This window comes from Mustela nivalis (genome assembly GCF_964662115.1).
Source record: "Mustela nivalis genome assembly, chromosome: 14".
NCBI lineage: Eukaryota > Metazoa > Chordata > Mammalia > Carnivora > Mustelidae > Mustela > Mustela nivalis.
The window spans coordinates 74813885-74828168 of NC_139033.1; the positions used below are offsets into that span (position 1 = coordinate 74813885).

General features: G+C 43.8%; 1 long non-coding RNA gene across 1 annotated transcript; it reads left to right on the forward strand.

Annotated features, from left to right (window-relative positions):
* The first annotated feature begins 3864 nt into the window (after nt 1-3864).
* Nucleotides 3865-13380, forward strand: LOC309847602. The gene is made up of 3 exons (XR_014302519.1): nt 3865-4060; nt 4403-4512; nt 13275-13380. It is a non-coding gene; the product is annotated as an uncharacterized lncRNA (long non-coding RNA).
* The last annotated feature ends 904 nt before the right edge of the window (nt 13381-14284 follow it).

The following is a 14284-nucleotide window of genomic DNA, read 5'->3' on the forward strand; positions in this document are numbered from 1 at the left end:
ACACTGGACACTGGGCTGGGAGTTCAAAAGGAGCAGCGCCCCATTGCTTCTACCAAGAAACTCATGGTCTGGTAACAGAGATAGACCCACATGGGTTTCTACAATATGTGGCACGTCATGATCCCTGCCCAAGGGAAGCGTAAGCAAAGGCCAAGCCAGGATGACACACTGGATGATGTAGACGAGATCAAACCCTGAATCCTTAGTAACCAAAGAACAGTGACTGAAGGACTTGACTGGGGTGAGCCAGTCAAACCCTCCTCGTCCCAATACCCCACCCCCCACCCCCCACCCCACTCCAGAAAGAGTGGCAAGGCCCTGGGGCAGTGGGGAGCACCCTCTCGGGTTCTGAGCTTAAGCGACATTAGTGTGGAGCTGCTCAAAGGGGTCCACATAACTTCTCCATAGGAAAAATGATTTTCCCAATGTACCCTCAAGTCCATCTTCCCGTCCATAAAAGAGGGAAGCCAATCCCTGCTGCTAGCATCAGATACCAGAATTCCATTAGCACGTTTGTGCATGAGCTCTTCTGTTGAACCACTGCAAACAGATCTTACCAATGTCGCTGGGAGGCAGCTGAAGAAGTCCCCCCCAAGCACCCAGCCCGGAGCACCGAGATCTGTGTGTCCCTGCCAGGCACACACAGGCACACTCCAGTAGCCTCAGCCTCTCTGGCTTGCTGGAGCCAAGGCTATTTAAAGATTTCAGTGGCATTCTTCCTTGACCTCATGACTCAGTGGGGCACTGCAGGGCGAGCCTTCCTCCGCAGAGCAGAACCGGGCAGATCGCTTACTGCAGCTTTTTGGCTGGAGCACATGCAGCTGTCTGATAAATGCCGGCTTGTGCCAGGATCACGCCCGTTGCTGTCTGCTGCTGAAGAACCACTTGGGCTCACACTGAATGGCCATGACCTTGCACTGGGCAGAGCGGCAGGCCAGCACGACAGCACCGTGCTTTTTCCGCTGAACCAACCGTTTATTTCCTCTCCTTGCTTTTGCAGTCATTTGATCCCACAGTAACTCGACTCCAGGGAAAGCACAGGACCATATTTTGAAGGTGACCCAAGAGCTGATTATACCTTCTTAGAGAAAAAAAATTGGTATCGATTTGGTTGCCCACAGCCATGCTGCCATTGGTACCGTTCAAAAGTATAGTGCCAAGGTTTGCTTTGTTAATGCTCAGCGTGGCAGAAATCATAAAAGTCATCGTAGTTGCCCGGGATGCTTTAGATATTGATTCTTTGTGAATGCTCCTTTTTATTGATAAAGGGAAGTGCCGAGCAATACCCCCCTCCAAATAAAAGAAAAAAGAAAAAGTAAAAAAGCATAAACATGCTTAGTTATTCAAGACACTAACGTGGAGGGAATTAGATACCACCTTCAGTGTCTTTGCTGTCAAATTCTGCAGTTTGCTGACTGACTGTGAATGCTTCTTGCTTCTCTTTTGTAGTTCTAATACTGCCACATTCAAATAACTCCCAGGTATTTCTAAGGCTTTGGAAATCAAAGCGCTGACGATGGCTGCACTGGCAGCGGAGTGTATTTAGCCAAAGAATACGCACTAATTGGGCGTTTGATGTCGGGAGCTTGAGGCCCGCATTCCCGATGATATTGTGGTGCTCAAGTCACTCGGCTCTCGGTACGGAGCAATCTCCGCGGTGTGTTCAGAAACACCTTTAGAAGCTGTTGCAGACTACAAGCATACAATTAAGGAAAAAAATCCTACGTTCATGGGAAAGTAAGACGACTTTGAAAAGACACATCTGTTCGAGGAATAATACTGCTAAATGCATAAAACTGCTGCACATGAGAAGGAAAAATGAAGTCATTTCTCAGCTCGTTGACTTAATAAATGGTTAATAGAAGAATTGTGCACCATTCTGGGGCTTTCGTTAATAGAGACTGCTTTTCTATAGTTACCTAAGATCGAGCGACTTTGGAGCAGCACACCTGGATCTCACAATGGGAGTCATGCTGGCGACGGAAAGGGAAAGAGGGATGCTATTATAGTTTGCAGGGACCCATTAAACTAAACCCTTTTTTTGTGGTGGTGGATTATTGCTTTTTAAGATTCCATTTCATATGCCTCAAAGCACATACTGAATATGCATTTTCGTATATATGCATTACAAACAGAAGGAGATTAAAGGACCCTGGGCTTGGTCTCTGGAAGACAGGGGCAGGTATTAGCACCCTGAGATTACTGGGTGTGTGAGGCTGGGCTGGGGTGTTTCTCTTCGGTAATACGGATGGGCTAGGGAGAGTCTGGACTGAGTCACTGAGGTGCTATTACAGATGATGAAAGATAGGAGGTAAGTTCAGAAAATGGTGTAAAAACCAAAAAAGGCAGAAATTCAAACTGCTAGATTTAGCTTATGTGATGGTCCTCCTCAATTGTTCCACTGATTACAATTGAAGTTCCTATGTGTGCTCTATCTTAACTCCACCAAGGAATTATTTTCAGTACTATGTGAGATCTACTTGAGAAACACAAAATACCCAGCCTGGATGTAACGTGTAACTAATTACCAGTACCCAATCATTATAATTCACCCAAGAACACCCAAATACAACACCCTCAAATATTTTGAGAAAACATAATAAAATTCAGAGAACATTAAAGCTATTATAAACAATAACGGGAACAACCTTGACCTTGTGGAGGAAAGAACTTTTTACAAATGTTCCTTTTAAGCTACCTGCCAAGTTATGTGTTGAATCCCAAGCATTACTAATTAAAAAGAAAAGGACAGCATAGTAATAAAAAGGAAGCAGAGAGGGCTCATAATGAATTTGTAAGAGCTTGGGCGTCATTAGGCAAACATCACTGAAAGTGATTAGCATGAAGCTTGCTGTGCAGATTTTTAAAGTAGTGTCCAAGGAATCTACTTGCAAAGAGCGGGCTTATTTTCTGCTGCTTTTAGACTCACTCCTTATTTCAGCACAAGAGAGAAAATAAAAGATGAATTGGCATCTATCCACAAAGCGTCAAAGTATTTCCTCATGCCCAGGAGAGAAACAGGCATTGTGAAAGCTACAAGACTGCTGGCTGCCAATGAAACATTGTATCATCAGCCATGTTCTTTCCTTTCTGGAGTTCCCCAGAAGCCAGCGCCCACTTAGGAGAAGCCTGTGTTCTTCTGTCTCCTGAATGTCATGCTGATCACTTCTGTGCATAAACATGGGGAGAGGCCCTGCAGGGGGTAGGGAAAGCTCCTCTCTAAGGGTGGGCAGGTCAGTTGCACAAATAAGCTTCACTGTATCCTAAGACTATGCAGGTGTTGGGGACATGACAAAAGAACAAGATCCCCACACTCCAGGGGCTCCCATGTCCAGGGCCAAGCTCAGCTAAACAGCTAAATGGGAGGAAAACTGCCTTAGTAGATGCATAAGTGAGTATAAAGACATGTGTGTGAGCATAGAGGAGGGGCAGAGGGATGATGAGATTGCAGTAGTGTGAGGTACACACAATCTGACTTGACAGTTTTTGAGCTTTGTTCTGCTTTGTCTTTTGGAAAATCTGTGAATCCCACCCTCCCACCCTCCCAGAGTGGTCTGCTTTGTAACAATGTTGTGGCTTTTTTTTTTTCCCTACCTGAATCCAAGATGAAGGGCATGTACGTGGCCTGGGAGAGAGCACGTCGTCATAATGGTGGCACCCCGTACTGTGAATTCAAGTCAAGCCTCTCTCCCATCTCATTATGGGCAAGGAGGCTTCTGAAAGCACCCAGGTTGACAGTGGTCCCCAACACTGACTGCTCATCAGAATCCCCTGAGGGGTAAAAAAAAAAAAAAAAAAAAAAAAGAATTCCTGAGGAACTTCAAAAAAGAACGCCTCCATTTCAGAGATTTTGATAGAGCTGGATTAAGTGGGGCCTGAGCTTCTTATTTTTACTTTTTTTTTTTTTTTTTTTGGTTAGTTTGTTGGTCTTTGTTTTTGTTTTTTAATTCCCTCGCTAATTCTGTGCTGAGAAATGCTGATGTAGGCTCTTCCCTGAATGGTGTGATGTAGAACTGTTAGCCAATGGTGGAAGCTACCCACTGAGAGAGGGCAGTAAGAGGTGAGAGATCCTTGACCGTGGCTGTCACACAGAAACACAGCTGGTGGATTGTGGTAGGGTTCGTCTGGGCACTTGTTAAACACTGAGAATCCCAGGTTCCATTGGTGTCCCTTCAGATTCAGGAGGTCTGGGGAGGGTTTGGCATGCGTCGGTCTGACAAGCCCTCTCTGTGGTTCCTATCACATGACACACTGGAGAAGACGTGGGCTAGCAGAATGTGTCCTACTGGAAAATGGGAAAGGCCCTGTGTTCCAGACTCAGCTACGACCTCGGTGCTGCTAATTCTCCTGACCAGCTCTGCCATCGACTTTGAACTCTGCTGACTCTTACCTTTGCATCCAGGCTATAGAAGAGATGCAATGATTTATCGTTGATTGAAGAATGAACAGCGCATAATGAAGTGAACCCATACACACAGATGTTACCCTCTCCAGGCCTCCGTTTCCTGTGAGGTGAGGCAAACATATTTTAACAAGAACTTATTTCAAGCTTCCTTCAGTTTTAAAATTCTGACTCTATTTTTTTTTTTTTTTTTTTTTTTTTGCTTTGTCTTCCCTTTATCAAATGCCTCAGTGAATAGACAGCTGAGCTTATAATCACCGTGATTACTCAAGAAAAGCAAAAAAAACCACTGAGGAGCTTGGTCACGATCATTATGAATGTTTTAATATCTCCTTGCGGCACCATAGAAAATATCATTTAATTCTGATGCAAGTATGTAGACCTCCAAATTGTCTGAATCCCACCTCTAACTTTTTATTGGATTGAAGGCTCAGAAAAGAGAATCTAGTTTGGCTTTGTTGATTGGCTGATTCAAAACCTCTTCTGTTTTGCTGGAAGAGAAAAGAATTTGTAATTATCCATTTTCCATTAAAAACAAAAAGCTCATTGGATTTGGTTCAATAACATGATTTGGGCACTTGGAGTGGAAATCTTTCCTCTTTACAAAAAAGCATTATGTGTTCCTAAGTGTGAGTTGAACTCTTGTGATAAAATGTATGCCTCCTCCCCAACACTTCCCTGTCCACATAGGCAGATGAGTCAAACTTGAATTTCAGTATAAATTTTCAAAAGCAGTTTCTGCAAATGAATTCACATACTTTGCAGTTTCTGCAAAATAGTTCTCCCCTTGGTTTTTCTGATTCTTCATAATGGTCCTCTCTCTGCCTCCGTTGCTTTAGTCAAAGCCACACATATCTACCTACCTACCTACCTACACGGGTAGAAACTGGAAATTAACTACCTGAATTTGTTTTTGACTAGCCTTCCTTATAAGAGGCTAAGCTATGGTTGTGTTCAATAAGAATTCTTTTTTTTTTTTTAAGATTTTATTTATTTATTTGACAGAGAGAGAGAACAGGCAGGGGGAACTGGAGAGGGAGAAGCAGGCTCCCCCACGGAGCAAGGAGCTCAATGTAAGGCTTGATCCCAGGACCCCTGGATCATTCCCTGAGCCAGAGGCAGATGCTTAACCCTCTGAATCACCCAGGTGCCCCCGATAAGAATCTTGAATAATTTTGTTGCCATAAGTACTTAGAGAATTCGGAAGGGCAGATTTGGTTTTTTCCTCCTGGGCCAACATACAGAAAACAAGGTTAAGGAATGTTTTCATTCTGGGAATCACAGAAATAGTTTAAACAAAGAATCTAGCAGAGAAGAATGCAAGTCTTCATATTTTATATTTTCTTATCATAATTAAATGTCTACTGTAAATAATCTAGAAATCTGTTTAATTTCCCAGAAATGTATATAATATGTTTGTTACAGAAAACTTCCATTGTTCGTGATCATGGTATCTCCCCTGCCAGGTACTGGGTGGCTCAGTGGGTGAAGCCTCTGCCTTCCGCTCAGGTCATGATCCCAGGGTCCTGGGATTGAGCCCCACATTGGGCTCTCTGTCTGCCTCTCTGCCTACTTGTGATCTCTCTCTGTCAAATAAATAAATAAAATCTTTAAATATATATGAAAGGGTCCGTAGACAAAAGGACGAGACTGATACAAAGCGAAGGTCAGGCAAAGCTTTATTTTGTGCCAAGCATCGAGAATGAAACTGACCAGCCAGGGCTGTCTCTTGCAAAGAGGCGACCCCTCCCAGTCTCACAGACTAACTTTTATAGAGTAAAGTCCATGTGGTTGAGCCTGGCCACACACAGGTGGCCAATTGAATTGAAATTCACCCCATGATAGTCATTTAATTCAGCCTATGGCCTTGGCTGGAATTGGCGCCTTTGTCTGGTGCCAAATAGACGGGGCTCACACTCCTTGGCGGGTACTACGCGCGCTTTCCCTTGATTGGACGTTTCCACCTGGCCTGGCTCATCCTTGGTGGGTAGGGAGGTAATACGTGCGCTTTTACTGATTGGACGTTTCCACCTGGCCGGACACGTCCTTGTATGTGGGCTCCGTTATCAGGGGTTGGTCGGTCATATTTCACCAGTTCTGTTTCTAAGCGCTTTTCTCTTGGGGGGAAGGGGTAGGTTCAATCTAAGTTTACTGCATAAACAACAAAATGGCTCGTTCTGGCTAAATATATATATATATATATATATATATATATATATATATATATATATATATGGAAAAGAAAACTTCCATTGTTCATGTAGGATGTGTTGGCTTTAGAAAATTGAGTTTAATCACTTGGTTTGTAAATGAAAATTGAGTTTAATCACTTGGTTTGTAAATGAACTTGCCAGGCTCTTATTAATTCACTACTACAAATACCATTTGAGTGGACTCTTTCTCTTGTATGGCCAAAGGAGGACACTTCCTCGGTCAGGACGAACAGATGCATTTTTTTATGCCCTGTGAGGCCAGTTGCTTCACAGTCATTGTGTAAAGGTCAAGGATGAATTTGACAAAAGCACCTGGTCTGTGTGCACCCTAGCAGGGCTAGGGTGTCAAACTCTGCATATTTGAAAGAATAGCCTGGCCTTTGACCATTCCTGGGAAATAACATTTAAGCCCTCGAAGTACCCTGTCTGACTAGTATCTTTGTATATACCGGTCTACGCTCACATGGTGATTTATGGTGTGGCCCGTGGCAACACATTGTCACTGTGACCTCTGGAGAGACTAGAGACAGGAGTGAAGTCAGCCACATGGGAGCTCCCACTAAAAATCAACCAGTCACCAAGGCTCAGGTGAGTGCTCTGGGTTGCTGTTACCCTGGACGTGTCACATGTCTTTGCGGGCAGAATTCAGCACTGTCAAACAGTTGCATTTGGGGAGGGGATAGAGGGGACCTTGTCTCCGGTCTCTCCTGGATTCTGCCAGATGCTTCCTTATCTTTGCTAATTTCGATTTCTGTCTCTTTGCTATAATAAATGATAACCACGAGTATAGCAGATTTTCAGAATTTTATGAGTCCTTCTAGCAAATTGTTGAACCTGAAGGTGCATGGGGTAGAGAGATTTTATGAGGAAAGCAAGAAAAGAGAAGCCATAGGCTCTCAGATGCCACCTCCATGCTGGCCACCTGTGGCAGGGATGCCTTTTGGGGGAGAGAATTCACTTCCTTGATTGTTCTCCCTTTTTATAGGGAAAGACTAGTTAGAAATCTCTTCCAGGCCTCTGGGTGGCTCGGTTGGTTAAGTGTCCAACTCTCGGTTTCAGCTCAGATCTTGATCACCAGGATTGTGAGATCCAGTCCAAGTCAGACTCCATGCTGGGCGTGGAGCCCTCTCTTAAAAAAAAAAAAAAAAAAAAGGAAAAAAATCTTTTCCAATATTCCTTTCTTTCCTCCAGTATTTCAGTGACAGATGATGATGGTGGCTTGTACCAGGGTGGTGATGGAGGAGGTGATGAAATTGTGGAGATAATTTTGATGATACTCCTGCAGAAATTGCAGGGTTGAATGTGAAGCGGGGTGGGGAGAGACAGACACAGAAACGGAGAGAAACGGAGAGAGAGAGATCCAGATTAAATTCCGTGTGTTTGACCTGAGCAGCTGGAAGTTTAAAGTTGTCATTTATGGAGAAAGGGAAGGGTTCAGGGGAAAAGATCAACATGCTAAGTTTGAGAAGATAAATAGATTTTCCGATGGGTCTGATGAAGAGACACTAGGATAGAGAATCTAGGGTTTCTGGGACGGTTGTTGTTGAGAATATACATTTGGGAATCTGTAGCAAAATATACAGGAAGAAGTCAGGAAAAGATGTGTTCATTGTGAAGGGTTTCGGTCAAAACCGGCAATTCTTTTCCTTTAACTTTTAGTAATCTAAGTGTGATATTTAGTCATCTGGAAAATTCCTGCAGGTGGTAAAGCTGGCTTTTTTTTCCAGATGTTGGATAAATGGAATTTTACTACTTCTAGATCTCAGACTTATGTTTGTGAAAAGCCCTGCAATTATTGGTTGCTAGGAAGAGAGGCATTCTCTAATCACATAGAAATTAGATCATAGAAGGGCAAATGTCCTGAGGGGACACTTGACGTCCCATCTGCCTTTGTCTACTTCCTAATTGACAGGGGATTTTAATCCATCACCAAGGAATGATCTGTGCTGGTATCCCTCAAGCTTCCCTGAAATACAGCCGGACAAGTCTCAATGCATCTCCCCTCCCCTTTTTTCCTTCTCCACGGGTTTTAATTTGTCTTGACCTGAGGGAACATCAGTATGTTTGCAAATTACATGGTTAAAACCAGAGTGAGGAATAGCAAATCCACATTCACATTAGATTTTCTTTTTGAACGCTGGAGTTTGCTCCTGCAGTTTCTCCTGCCTACGCATCTGATTCATCCCCAGGGCTTCTTGATGGGTCCACAGGACAAGGGCCCACAAGGCCTCTCTGTTACTGTTATATTGTATATTCTTCTGCTTTTCTTGTTCTGAATTACTAAGTCTCTCCAGTTTAAGTAGCGCAAACAGCCTGGCTTTGGAACACCAGCTAAATACCATCCTCTATTTAACCTCATTTCATATTATCTCTACAGACATGGAAACACCATAAAGTCCTGCACAAGGAGAATTATGAAGCTTTGGATTTTTATTCTTGCATGTGGGGCAGAAAAATTGTTCTATGCGTCCTGATCTATTTTTACACAAATCACAGAGAGAGGGGGGCACTTTGGGATCAATGCAGGTTGTGATCTATTATTTCCTCTTTTTCTTCTGCATAGGATATTGAAAGAAAATAAAGCGGCTGAACAATTTTGAAAAACAAAGGAAAAGTTCTCCTGGCATGGATGCATGATTTTTTCCACACGTTGGTTAAATAATCTGATTGTCATTTATATCTTGCTAATATAAGCTCTTTTGAACAGATTCTACCCTCCTAGCTCAAACTGCAGAGACAGCCCGCAGGATTTTATCTTCTCACTGGGAAATTATTTTCTCCATTGTGTTTTGATGATGACAGGCCTTTTTCCATCTTACAGTTCCTCCTCCTTGGGGGAAAAGAAATTTAAGGAATAACTTCTGATTTGATACTTGCTGTTCTGTCCACGTATCACCGAGGTTTAAATACTGTCTACAAACTTGCTAACAACCTACTTTAAATCTACGCTCTGGGAAAATGAGAAACAAAGGGGAAGAGAAGAAAGATCCTTTTTAAAAGAATATATCTGAGAATATGTGTGAAATATTTTTACTGAGTGCATAGCATTGTATAAAGGTACATCTATGGGGGGAGTGTAGGGAAGATCATTTCTAAGCTAAAATCCTATAATTCTGCTACGTAGAAATTCTCACTGCACTTGCAGATGCCTTCCTCTATATCTTAATTCAAAACTTTGTAGTTCATCACTAATTCTAGAAAAGAAGGATCAGTGTTTCTGTCTACCAGCCATAGGAAAGCCATATAAACACACTTCAACATTCACAGGATTTGTCAGCTTTGAAATCACAGTTCTTGATTTTTTTTTTAACCTAAAGGATTGACATTATTTTGAATTTTGTACAAAAGTAAAGCTTTCTTAATAATGTTACCACATTATTTCAAATCTTTGACATTCACATTTTCATATAATGTAACAATATCTTATAGGGCAGAGAAGTGTTGGTCCGGTTGCTATCAAAGGCAATAAAAATTGTACATTGTACCCAGTTCCGTAGTTCAAGGGCTGACCGAAACTTCATCAATATTCTCGTCTTTATCTTCCCAGGCTAACATCTATCGAGTAGTTGCAAACTCTAGATGTAGAACAAACAAAACTTAAAATTCACCTAAGCTGAACTCCTTCCCCACACATCGTTTGAAGAGACATTGGTGCTCAAGCACATCCAGGAACTGGGCGCTCACCCGCATGTAAACCGTCAAGTCTTTTGATCTCTTGATATTTTTCTCTTAAACCTGATCCTGGTGCCTTGTTCTCCATCTCCATAAATGGCGCCCCCAACCACCAGCAACCCAAGGTTCATTCTAGCCATCTGACTGTCGTACTCCTCTCATATGACCTACCGCCCAGTCCCACATGTTCCCTCCGAAACCCTTTCCCCAGTCTCTGTCGCTGTCCTTCTGTCCACGCCAGCATCATGCCTCATTCTGATCTCCCTTTTTCCTTCTTTTGGCCCCTTTTTCATGCATCCCCCATGCAAGCACTCAGAGGGATATTTAAAAATGTGAACAGGACCATGATAGGCGGCTGCTGGAAGGCCTTCACTATGTATTTGCAATAAAATCCAAAAGCTTTCATATGATTTACAAGGCCCTGCAATCTCCACTCCAACTGTTTCTTCAGACTCCTCACCTTCCTCTGTTCTCTCACGAATGTGCACCCAGGCTGGTCATCTTTAGTTCTGGAAGGGGCCAAACACTGCCCCATCTTAGGGCTTTCAAGCACATGGTTCCCTCCCCTGGGAATGCACCTGCCCAACTGCTTACACTTTACCTCAGATACATTTTCTCAGAAAATCTTTCCCTATGGGATGCCTGGTGGCTCAGTGGGTTAAGCCTCTGCCTTCGGCTTGGGTCATGATCTCGTGGTCCTGGGATCGAGCCCTGCACCAGGCTCTCTGTTCAGTGGGGAGCCTGCTTCCCTCCTTTCTTTGTCTGCCTCTCTGCCTACTTGTGATCTCTTTCTCTCTGTCAAATAAATAAATAAAGTCTTAAAAAAAAAAAAAAAGCTTTCCCTAACCTTTTCCTTCATGACTTTTTCTTCATGGTCCTCACCACAATCGAAAGTACATGCGTGTGTGTGTGATTGTATGCACATGTAATATGTATATGTAATTACATATAGACATGCACTGATGTGGGACATATATAATATCTCCCATCACAGGACAGTGGGCAGAATATCTGCCTTATTTAACTGTTGAATTGCCCCCCATACAATTTTCTTCCTGGCCCACCTTAAGCAGCCAGTACATCACCCAGAATATATATAGTCACACCTAATTATTAGAAATCATTAATTTAGAAATTGCGTCTTAGTTGAAATTTGTTAATCAACCAAAGGATTTATGTGTATCCCTGATTAAGAAGTGCCTTTTCCTATAAAGCAAAGTTAGGCTCATTAAGAAATATTGTACTTGAGAAGTAAAAAAATAAACATATGAAGTGCATATCGCTTATTTAGGTTAACTTTAACATGAGCAGAGCATGCATAATTAAACTCGCAGTCATGAGTTAAATAAATAAATGATGAGCTTGGGGACAGAATGGCCCCCATTGGCAGGATCGTCTCCTTTAGTGTTTGTTTGACAGAGGACGTTACCCAGGTTGTTGGTGGTACGTGGAACAAATAATAAAGATTAAGTATGATCATAACACAGCGTCAGTAACATTTATGGAGTACTTACTTAGCACAAGTCAGGTCTATTTAATTCTGACAAGATGCCTCTCTATTACGTAGGTACTCTTATTACCCCATTTTACAGGTCGGGGGACTGAGACTCGGGGAGCATAAATTACTTGTCAGTGCAGTCATTGAGGGAGCAGGGCAATTGACTCTAGGTTGTCTGACGCCAGCCACCTTGAGAGTAACTGTCGTACTGTGTCATCTCCCAGCTGTGTTGCCCTGATCTGCCCATGGAGAGCATCAGGATCTTGCTGGCAGGAAACCCCCTTCTTTGTGGTTGGATATCTCCTCTTACTAGCACACAAAAGAGTTCTTAACTCACACCTTTATAAGAACAGACTGAATTCAAGGGAGCTGTTTACTGACAATTACATTTGTTTGTAACCCGAATGTGTATTTAAGAAAGAGATCATTAATACGCTAGCATGTCTATGATAGTTTTTTGGTATTACAATGGTTCCTTCAATGTGGGTACTGGGGAAGCCTCATCTAGAAACTGATCTATATTAAGTCATGAGGTACTGATGCATCTCTCATAAATAATTCCTATGACAACCCTGTTAATCGGTTATTTTCCATAAATGAAGAAAGTGGGGTGCAGAGTGTGCCCATGGTCTTGTCCTCAGGGGCAGCAAGCCTGGAGGAGGCTGATGCCTTGCCTAGCCTGGGCTGTGCTCATTGAATGCTACCATAGGGAGATGTTAGGATCAGCTTGAAGAGGAGGCATCATTTAAGGCTGTCAAGGCAGGGGCCCTTGTGGGGAGAACTGGAAGTCGATGTAAGTTGAAGCTGGAGAAGATAAGAGAAAGGAGGAGTGGGTGGGAACAGAGGAAACCAGACTCAGGCTGGATTTCACAAGCATCCAGAACAGGAGGTTCTGTGGGGAAGTGCCAGTGAGGGGTGGAGGGGGCAGGTAAAGGTTTCTAAGTAGCTGGGATGGGTGGGCTGACCCCTGCCCATTCCTGTTCCCCCAGCTGCCCAGCCAGGAACTTCAGGACAGTCTCTATCCTGCTTCTGGGAAGTCCTCTTCCTTTGACATTCTGCTCCTTCCCTTCTCTCCTGTCCTGTCCCTGCTGTCACCATTAGAGCAGCCCTAGCTTGTAACAAAAGCTGTGCGCTCCTCTAAGACAGCCGCGAGCATTTGGGCCATCATGGGCTGCTGTTAAATTCTCCAAGGACAGACGTTGCACTTCAGCTGTATGGAGTACATCATCCCGGTCACATTTCTCCCAGCGATGATCTTTGAGTTCTAGTGGTTGATGCCCACACTGGTACGACTCTCAGGTACCAGTCTTTCAGGAGTCAGGATGATTCTAATGTGTGTCTTCCACCGCAGGCTCCAGAGGGCCCACGGCTCTCGTGGGCACATTCCCAGACTCCCTCAGTGTTTGCCGAGAAGGGGATTCTCATGTGGGATGCATGCTGTCCTTGTCCGGGCAGCCTGTCCTCTCCTCATCTCCTTCTCTCCCCACAGGCGTCTTCTGTGAGACTCGGGGCTGAACACCGTCCCCGACATGCTGCCAGAGCACAGTCCAGGCTGCCCAGTACGGTTAACCGCATCGCCGACTCCAGATCTCCAAACACGCCAACCTGTCCCGATGTAATAAGTCTATCACTTCCGATTCAAACAGGTCTTCAAACATTGTAGGAAGTATTTCACTGATTAGTTTCCCTGATAAGTGCATATAAATAGTTTTACACTGTGGTTTCAGTTGTAACAACTCATAATATTTGGCTGTGGAAATCGAAGACAGGTTAAGGAATGTTTTAGACATCAACTCAGCCCTTCAATAATGCGTTCAATACCTCTAAAAGTGACAGCAGATCAAGGATGAAACGAAACAGTAAACAGAGAGAAGGCAGATTTCACATACGGTGGCAGCTCTATCGTTTCAAGCCTCAGATGGAGCACTGGATCAAAATGCCGAATGGGATGGATGGTACTTGCACGTCCCAGATGAGTTGCTTTGGCTGCTGACAGAGAGCATGCTTTTTGCACCATGTGTTCTAAGTCAAAAGAAAAAAAAAAAAAAAAGTAAATGTAGGGCACAATTTAGTGTCATCCCACGGGAACTTCGATGGCCCGGGATATTGTTCTGAGAGGTGCAAATCCAGGCTTGCTATTCTTCAGTTTTCTCCTCTCTGGGAGAGAGCAACAGTGAAGGAGAAAGAGGTCAAGGTCTCCACCAGGCACCCGAGGAGGGCGTGGCCTGCTGCAGAATCCCATGTGCCAACCCCAACTCCCAGGCCCTTCCTGTCTCCTGAAGTCTAAGGCACTTTCCTCCAGGGCTTGCTTTCTTCCTGTTTCCTAAAGTTCTCCATGTGTTAGGGCTTCACTTCTCTGCCCACTGCAGCCTCTGCCAGTTCCTATCTGTCCCTGCTTTGCATTCAGATTCCTCTTACTTTTCTCTGCCTGGTGCATTTTTTGTTGAGGTCCAAGTAAACCACTGCCTTCTCTGATCCCAGGACATTCCATGGGATGCC